Raw genomic sequence first — 8,908 nt, 5'->3', positions numbered from 1 at the left:
AATGAGGGAAAATGTGTTGGAAAATTTCAAATGAAGGCGTTTGAGAAGGAAGGTTAATATGAAAAATTCATTTGACATCTACATGCAGAAGATAACTTGCTATTTGGCCTTGCGCATTTATCACATTATGCTACAGGTCACAGTTTCCCCATCATATATTAATAATTCTTGTCCTATCTAATGAACAAGGTTATTGTTACTGTTCTAGAAAATAGTGGATTTTAACATGGTTTCCAAATTTAAATGCCTGTAATATGTAAGATTACTATTAATTGTAAATTCCTTTGAAATCTTCAGCTTAAAACTGAAGATTAAAACTGAACATTAAATCAGTAATACCACGAAAGTATATGCTAATATGCCAACCCTAGGAAAATATGCTTCTTATTTAAGAAACTTAAAGTAAATATAATAGAGCGTAAAAGAATTTCAATGCATTCATTTAGGCAAACATTTTATTTTCATTCTTTTAATTTCTCTCAAAATCTATGTGTAATTATAGAATTATTTAATAGGCTCAATGAACTTATGTTTTTAAGGAAATATGTTGAGACCTTCACCTCTCCCCTTTGAGAGCATAATGACACATGCAGTTAAATACAGAGTCAAGTGTCTTATGCTGGGATCCCCAAAAAACACTCCTTTTTTTCATAAAAGTGTTCAGATATATGGAAAATAACCTCATAATCACCAAGAGCTCACTATGCATATTTAAAGAAGGTTGATTCTTTGCCATATTCTCTTCAAATACATTTTGAGAATGAAGAAAACATTACAGGTAAACTTTCAGTCCCTTTGTACCCTTCCTGAATTATGATTTGTGGTGGGTGTGTATATTTCCAGATCACATCTTCTACTGCGCTTATGCATCTGTCTATTACAAGGGGTATTAACTAAGCTTCTCTAACCAAGAGTCCCCAAAACGCAGTGGCTCAAAGAAGATCGAAGTTTATTTCTCTCTCAAAGCAGTTTATAGGATGGTAGAAGGTACAGGGTAGGCAGTCTGCTTTGAACCATGGGATATGGCTATTTCACCATCTTTAAAGTAACAGTTGTGAAAGTGTAATCTGGGTTCCTGGAGTCGCTGGGATTCTTCCGAGGTGTCCGTAATCTTCTCTGCCTTTTTCCAACTATGTATCTGCATCAGACCAATTTTTCTTCATGTATCTTAAAAAAACAATATTAGTATAGACTGAATGTAGAAACAAATGAGACTATATTTGTCTTGAATAAAGTCATATGTTAAAAAGATTTTCAAAAATGTTGGGGCTCCTGGATGGCTCAGTCGGTTAAGTGTCTGACTTCAGGTCAGATCATGATCTCATGGTTTGTGGGTTAGAGACTGCATTGGGATCTCGTGCTGACAGCTCAGAGCCTGGAACCCACTTCGAATTCTGTGACCTTCTCTCTCTGCCTCTCCCCCTGCTTGTGCTCTGTTTCTCTCTCTCAAAAATAAATAAACATTAAAAAAAAGTAAGTGTGCCACTTTTTCAATGAATTCATTTTTATTTATTTATTTAGTTCAATAGTTTTTTAGTTTAATTTTTAAAAATCTATTTTAGGGGCGCCTGGGTGGCTCAGTCGGTTAAGCGTTTGACTTAGGCTTAGGTCATGATCTCACAGTTCTTGATTTCCAGCCCTGCATCGGGCTCTGTGCTGACAGCTCAGAGCCTGGAGACTGCTTTGGATTCTGTGTCTCCCTCTCTCTCTGACCCTCCCCTACTCATGCTCTGTCTCTCTCTGTCTCAAAAATAAATAAAAACATTATATTTTTAAAATCTATTTTAAAGCTATTTTTTCATATAATAATATATTAATATAAAAATGTATTATGCTTTTTATAATGAAATTATATTTTTAATGCCTTGAGTTTAATTTTTAGTATGATAAATATCAATAAATATTTCAACATAAATAAAAGCTGTCTGAGGTTCTAATAGGAAAAGTAGAAAAATGTAATGTCGGGGTGCCTGGGTGGCTCACTTGGTTAAGTCTCTGACTTTGGCTCAGGTCATGATCTCACAGTTTGTGAGTTCGAGCCCCACATCGGGCTCTGGGCTGATAGCTCAGAGCCTGGAGCCTGCTTCAGATTCTGTGTCCCCTTCTCTCTCTCTGCCCCTTCCCATGCTCATGCTCTGTCTCTCAATAAATAAACATTAAAAAAATAAAAATAAATAAAAAGAACTATTAAAAAAAGAAAAATGTAATGTCTATTCAGTGGCTATCTTCAGTTAAAATTCTTTCCACTATGAAGAAGGGAGAATGAATTTCAAGCAACAACTAGCAATTCAGTGCAATCTGTGTGTTCATAAACAATATATGATTGTGTAATTTAAGAATTTCCATGAATGATATCTTTCACATGCATCCTTCAGCATGTTACTTTTTTTGTAACTCAAAATTATGTTTTCCAGATTTATGTATTTAATACATACACATCTAATTCATTCAACTGTTGAATACTGTCTTACCACAGTACTATAGCACAATTTATTTTAACATGTCTTTAACTGGTGGATATACAGAAGGTTTCCAATTATTTAATCTTTTTAAAGATTTTTTTTAATGTTTATTTATTTTTGAGGGAGAGAGAGAGAGAAAGAGAGAGAGTGAGCTGGGGAAGGGGCAGACAGAGAGGGAGACTCAGAATATGAAGCAGGCTCCAGGCTCTGAGCTGTCTGCACAGAGCCCGACATGGGGCTCAAACTCACAAACTGAGATCATGACCTGAGCCAAAGTCGGACACTTAACTGACTGAGCCATCCAGACGTGCCTCCAATTATTTACTCTTAAGAGCAATGCATTGCAATAAACATTTCCCACCTATCTCTTTGTATCAATATGAGAGCATTGCTCTAGAGAATTGAAGATTAACTTCTGTGTGGTAGGATATACCTGACTTTCAACTCCTTTACTAAATTGGTGTTAAATCGTTCTCCAAAATGATGGTGCCAGTTTGTAAACCACTTGCACAGAGAATCCCTTTGTCCTGTCTGCCTTATTCTTTGGAATTATCAAACCTGTGAATGTTGTCAAAATGGTGCCAGGGGAATGGAAGGTTACTGTTGTTTAGCTTCCACCTCCCTTTTTATTTTTATTTATTTATTTATTTATTTATTTTATTTTTTTTATAATATATGAAATTTATTGTCAAATTGGTTTCCATAAAACACCCAGTGCTCACCCCAAAAGGTGCCCTCCTCAATACCCATCACCCACCCTCTCCTCCCTCCCACCCCCCATCAACCCTCAGTTTGTTCTCAGTTTTTAACAGTCTCTTATGCTTTGGCTCTCTCCCACTCTAACCTCTTTTTTTTTTTTTTTTCTTTTTTCCTCCCCCTCCCCCATGGGTTCCTGTTAGGTTTCTCAGGATCCACATAAGAGTGAAACCATATGGTATCTGTCTTTCTCTGTATGGCTTATTTCACTTAGCATCACACTCTCCAGTTCCATCCACGTTGCTACAAAAGGCCATATTTCATTCTTTCTCATTGCCACGTAGTATTCCATTGTGTATATAAACCACAATTTCTTTATCCATTCATCAGTTGATGTTTAGGCTCTTTCCATAATTTGGCTATTGTTGAGAGTGCTGCTATGAACATTGGGGTACAAGTGCCCCTATGCATCAGTACTCCTGTATCCCTTGGGTCAATTCCTAGCAGTGCTATTGCTGGGTCATAGGGTAGGTCTATTTTTAATTTTCTGAGGAACCTCCACACTGCTTTCCAGAGCGGCTGCACCAATTTGCATTCCCACCAACAGTGCAAGAGGGTTCCCGTTTCTCCACATCCTCTCCAGCATCTATAGTCTCCTGATTTGTTCATTTTGGCCACTCTGACTGGCGTGAGGTGATACCTGAGTGTGGCTTTGATTTGTATTTCCCTGATAAGGAGCGACGCTGAACATCTTTTCATGTGCCTGTTGGCCATCCGGATGTCTTCTTTAGAGAAGTGTCTATTCATGTTTTCTGCCCATTTCTTCACTGGGTTATTTGTTTTTCGGGTGTGGAGTTTGGTGAGCTCTTTATAGATTCTGGATACTAGCCCTTTGTCCGATATGTCATTTGCAAATATCTCTTCCCATTCCGTTGGTTGCCTTTTAGTTTTGTTGGTTGTTTCCTTTGCTGTGCAGAAGCTTTTTATCTTCATAAGGTCCCAGTAATTCACTGTTGCTTTTAATTCCCTTGCCTTTGGGGATGTGTCGAGTAAGAGATTGCTACGGCTGAGGTCAGAGAGGTCTTTTCCTGCTTTCTCCTCTAAGGTTTTGATGGTTTCCTGTCTCACATTCAGGTCCTTTATCCATTTCGAGTTTATTTTTGTGAATGGTGTGAGAAAGTGGTCTAGTTTCAACCTTCTGCATGTTGCTGTCCAGTTCTCCCAGCACCATTTGTTAAAGAGGCTGTCTTTTTTTCCATTGGATGTTCTTTCCTGCTTTGTCAAAGATGAGTTGGCCATACGTTTGTGGGTCTAGTTCTGGGGTTTCTATTCTATTCCATTGGTCTATGTGTCTGTTTTTGTGCCAATACCATGCTGTCTTGATGATGACAGCTTTGTAGTAGAGGCTAAAGTCTGGGATTGTGATGCCTCCTGCTTTGGTCTTCTTCTTCAAAATTCCTTTGGCTATTCGGGGCCTTTTGTGGTTCCATATGAATTTTAGGATGGCTTGTTCTAGTTTTGAGAAGAATGCTGGTGCAATTTTGATTGGGATTGCATTGAATGTGTAGATAGCTTTGGGTAGTATTGACATTTTGACAATATTTATTTTTCCAATCCATGAGCAGGGAATGTCTTTCCATTTCTTTAAATCTTCTTCAATTTCCTTCGTAAGCTTTCTATAGTTTTCAGCATACAGATCCTTTACATCTTTGGTTAGATTTATTCCTAGGTATTTTATGCTTCTTGGTGCAATTGTGAATGGGATCAGTTTCTTTATTTGTCTTTCTGTTGCTTCATTGTTAGTGTATAAGAATGCAACTGATTTCTGTACATTGATTTTGTATCCTGCAACTTTGCTGAATTCATGTATCAATTCTAGCAGACTTTTGGTGGAGTCTATCGGATTTTCCATGTATAATATCATGTCATCTGCAAAAAGCGAAAGCTTGACTTCATCTTTGCCAATTTTGATGCCTTTGATTTCCTTTTGTTGTCTGATTGCTGATGCTAGAACTTCCAGCACTACGTTAAACAACAGCGGTGAGAGTGGGCATCCCTGTCGTGTTCCTGATCTCAGGGGAAAAGCTCTCAGTTTTTCCCCGTTGAGGATGATGTTAGCTGTGGGCTTTTCATAAATGGCTTTTATGATCTTTAAGTATGTTCCTTCTATCCCGACTTTCTCAAGGGTTTTTATTAAGAATGGGTGCTGGATTTTGTCGAAGGCCTTTTCTGCATCGATTGACAGGATCATATGGTTCTTCTCTTTTTTTTTGTTAATGTGATGTATCATGTTGATTGATTTGCGAATGTTGAACCAGCCCTGCATCCCAGGAATGAATCCCACTTGATCATGGTGAATAATTCTTTTTATATGCCGTTGAATTCGATTTGCTAGTATCTTATTGAGAATTTTTGCATCCATATTCATCAGGGATATTGGCCGGTAGTTCTCTTTTTTTACTGGGTCTCTGTCTGGTTTAGGAATCAAAGTAATACTGGCTTCATAGAATGAGTCTGGAAGTTTTCCTTCCCTTTCTATTTCTTGGAATAGCTTGAGAAGGATAGGTATTATCTCTGCTTTAAATGTCTGGTAGAACTCCCTTGGGAAGCCATCTGGTCCTGGACTCTTATTTGTTGGGAGATTTTTGATAACCGATTCAATTTCTTCGCTGGTTATGGGTCTGTTCAAGCTTTCTATTTCCTCCTGATTGAGTTTTGGAAGAGTGTGGGTGTTCAGGAATTTGTCCATTTCTTCCAGGTTGTCCAATTTGTTGGCATATAATTTTTCATAGTATTCCCTGATAATTGTTTGTATCTCTGAGGGATTGGTTGTAATCATTCCATTTTCATTCATGATTTTATCTATTTGGGTCATCTCCCTTTTCTTTTTGAGAAGCCTGGCTAGAGGTTTGTCAATTTTGTTTATTTTTTCAAAAAACCAACTCTTGGTTTCGTTGATCTGCTCTACAGTTTTTTTAGACTCTATATTGTTCATTTCTGCTCTGATCTTTATTATTTCTCTTCTTCTGCTGGGTTTGGGGTGTCCTTGCTGTTCTGCTTCTATTTCCTTTAGGTGTGCTGTTAGATTTTGTATTTGGGATTTTTCTTGTTTCTTGAGATAGGCCTGGATTGCAATGTATTTTCCTCTCAGGACTGCCTTCGCTGCATCCCAAAGCGTTTGGATTGTTGTATTTTCATTTTCGTTTGTTTCCATATATTTTTTAATTTCTTCTCTAATTGCCTGGTTGACCCACTCATTCGTTAGTAGGGTGTTCTTTAACCTCCATGCTTTTGGAGGTTTTCCAGACTTTTTTCTACCACCTCCCTTTTTAGACAGTAGGATAGTTAGAAATAGGTTTGATGGCAATCACAAGAATTCTTGATAACAGTGATTACATAATTGAGGTTTATTTCTTTTTTACATAAGAAGTGTGGAGTTAAGCAGTTGCTGGCATTGGTTTTTCAGATCATTAATGTAATCAGGAAAATTAAGCTCAGACATCTTTCTGCTGAATTATCCTAAGTATGTTGGCTTTTCTTCCTCACACTTGTCTTATGGTTGCCAGATGATGGCCACTCCATCACTTAAATATATTGGCCAAAAAAGGTGCCTAATCCCCACTCAAGCAGACTTCTTCTGGTGTAGATTTTGCTCAGAAATCCCTTAACCAACACTAACACATTGTTCTTGTAGCTTTAAATAAGCTAGAAAAAAGATGGGGCATGTCTCTTACATTTCTTATTTCAATAACTTAGCTTTTTAAGGATCTTTATAGCTTTATAGTGTTGTAAATAGAAAACAAGGCATCTTACATTTTAAGTTCAATTTGACAATCTCTGCCTTTTAATGGAAGTGTTTATTCCTTTAAAGCTAATGTCATTTGGGGCACCTGGGTGGCTCAGTTGGTTAAGCGTCCAACTTAAGCTTAGGTCATGATCTCGTAGTTTGTGAGTCCAAGCCCCTGTCAGGCTGTGTACTGACAGCTTGGAGCCTGGAGCCTGCTTTGGATTCTCTGCTGCCCTCTCTCTCTTTCCCTCCCTTGTTCATTCTCTCTCTCAAAAATAAAATAAAAACATTAAAACATTTTTAAACCTACTGTAATTATTGAAATAGTTGTATTTAAGTCTATTACCTTGGTCATCTGTTCTTGATTTTTCTCATATGTTCATGCCTTCTTTGGGGAGAATAGAAATGTGTGGTATACAACCTAGTGTAGAGTATCGTTATACAGGTTTTATAAGAAATGATAAAAGGGGCTTCTGGGTGGCTCAGTCAGTTAAGCGACCAACTTCTGGTCAGGTGATGATCTCACAATTCGTGAGTTCCAGCGCTGCATTGAGCTCTGTGTTGACAGCTCAGAACCTGGAACCTGCTTTGGATTCTGTGTCTCCCTCCCTCTCTGCCCTTCTCTGGCTTGTGCTCTGTCTTTCTCTCTCAAAGATAAATAAATAAACATTAAAAAAAAAGAAATGATAAAAAAAATCAGTTCTTTAGGAAAAGAATCTCATAGTAGATGGAAGCCCAGATCTTCAGAAGGGAATGAAAAACATCAGAAATGTAAATATCTAGGAAAGTATTTTATAAAATCCTTATTATCTTTATTATATAAACATTTGTGTGTAAATTTGTTAGAGGAATATTAACTGTTTGGGAAAAAAAATGATATGTTGTAGTTTCCTTCTACCAGGAATGAAAATAGGAGTAGTGATCTTTTATCCTAGAAAGGATTTTAACCTTAACTTATTTTGGTATTTTTATACTTTGAGGCTTCTGATAACTTTCAAAAACTGATTTTGTATCTTATATGTGGCTGTTTTTATTTGTTAGGGAGTTTTCACTTTCTATATCCTAATCAGAAGCAGAAGAATATCATCAGTGATTATGAACTTACTATTTGAACCATTATTTATTTTGAAGTGTATCTTTTAGTTTACTAATAAGTGCAGAGCTGAATGTTCTGATATTGATTTCTAATTTTACTGCATTGTATTGCTTTGTATATTATATTAATTGTTCAACATTTTAAAGGTATTACTTTATGGCTGATGTTACTGAGAAATGATGTGAAGGCTGGAGCTGTTGCCTATCATTTTTTTTCTGTAAGGGTATAGTCCATAAATGAAGCCAATATAGAAATGAGAAATAAAGAGCAAGGTCTAATTATATCAGCCTATAAATCAAGCTGCACCTATTGCCTTACTTAGACTTTCAGTTACACAGTCTATTATTTTCCTTTTTGTCTCAAGCCAGTTTGGGTTGGATTTTTTGTTGTCATTGTGTTCAACCTAATACAGGAAACATGATGAGTTTATTTTTAGATATATTGAGATTGTGTTGTGATGGAATACAATACAGCTCAATCAGAAGATGTGAATTCAAAGTAGAATAGTAAATCATATCAATTCGTCTTTTCAGTAACCCTCTAGTATAGATGATATTTCCCCCCATTTGATGATGGGGAGATGATAAGAGATGGGGAGATGATAAGAGATGGGGAGATGATAAGAGAGAGTAAATTAGTCCCCCTAGATCATAGTGTTAATAGTTTTCAGAGCCCAGACTTCTCATTACAGCACTTATATGCTATGGTTACAGGATATTTTGATTCTGACACTGCTGATTGAATTCAGCTGAATTAGTCATTGTAGGCAAACTACTGTAATAATTCCAAATCTCAAAGGATTAAAAGAAGAGAAGGTTATGTCTCCTTATATAAAAATTCAATTCTAGTGGTCTTCTGTGTAGTCAT

General features: G+C 36.7%; 1 long non-coding RNA gene across 1 annotated transcript; it reads right to left on the bottom strand.

Moving 5' to 3' along the window:
* Positions 1-932: 932 nt before the first annotated feature.
* LOC123576124 lies at positions 933-7,425 on the bottom strand. The gene is made up of 2 exons (XR_006701178.1): positions 7,292-7,425; positions 933-1,167 (listed from the first exon to the last, which is right to left on the bottom strand). It is a non-coding gene; the product is annotated as an uncharacterized LOC123576124 (long non-coding RNA).
* Between the last annotated feature and the right edge of the window lie 1,483 nt (positions 7,426-8,908).

The sequence above is a fragment of the Leopardus geoffroyi genome, chromosome C2 (genome assembly GCF_018350155.1).
Source record: "Leopardus geoffroyi isolate Oge1 chromosome C2, O.geoffroyi_Oge1_pat1.0, whole genome shotgun sequence".
NCBI lineage: Eukaryota > Metazoa > Chordata > Mammalia > Carnivora > Felidae > Leopardus > Leopardus geoffroyi.
Note: the sequence above shows the minus strand (reverse complement) of the source record. Positions and strands in the feature narration are given on the sequence as shown.